The sequence below is a fragment of the Sinocyclocheilus anshuiensis genome, unplaced genomic scaffold (genome assembly GCF_001515605.1).
Source record: "Sinocyclocheilus anshuiensis isolate Anshui unplaced genomic scaffold, SAMN03320099.WGS_v1.1 scaffold524, whole genome shotgun sequence".
Lineage (NCBI taxonomy): Eukaryota > Metazoa > Chordata > Actinopteri > Cypriniformes > Cyprinidae > Sinocyclocheilus > Sinocyclocheilus anshuiensis.
The window spans coordinates 759,483-759,807 of NW_015555703.1; the positions used below are offsets into that span (position 1 = coordinate 759,483).

General features: G+C 26.5%; 1 protein-coding gene across 1 annotated transcript in view; it reads left to right on the forward strand.

Annotated features, from left to right (window-relative positions):
* Positions 1 to 325, forward strand: part of LOC107671756 (3-ketodihydrosphingosine reductase-like) — a 14,311-nt gene that overhangs the window by 4,205 nt on the left and 9,781 nt on the right. The gene's annotated exons all lie outside the window — the stretch shown is intronic.

Below are 325 nucleotides of genomic sequence, written 5' to 3' on the forward strand. Positions count from 1 at the left end.
TCCTTTTATTATTGCTTGGACAAAATACTGTACGTTTCTTTGTGAAATTGAAATATAACACTATAATAATATACTATACTAATACTAAGCACTTGTAAATTATTGCTCTTTTGTTGGTTTTGATTGCTTCTATTGTCCTCATTTGTTAGTCACTTTGGATAAAAGCATTTGCTAAATAACAAAATTTAAATGCAATGTAAATAACAAAACTAAATAGAAATTTTAAAACAAGCCCCAAATCAAATAAATAACACAAAATAAATCTCTTCATATAAACAAACTAAGGCTTTGTCTGTGCTCTTTCCATTTAAAATTAGAGGCAACC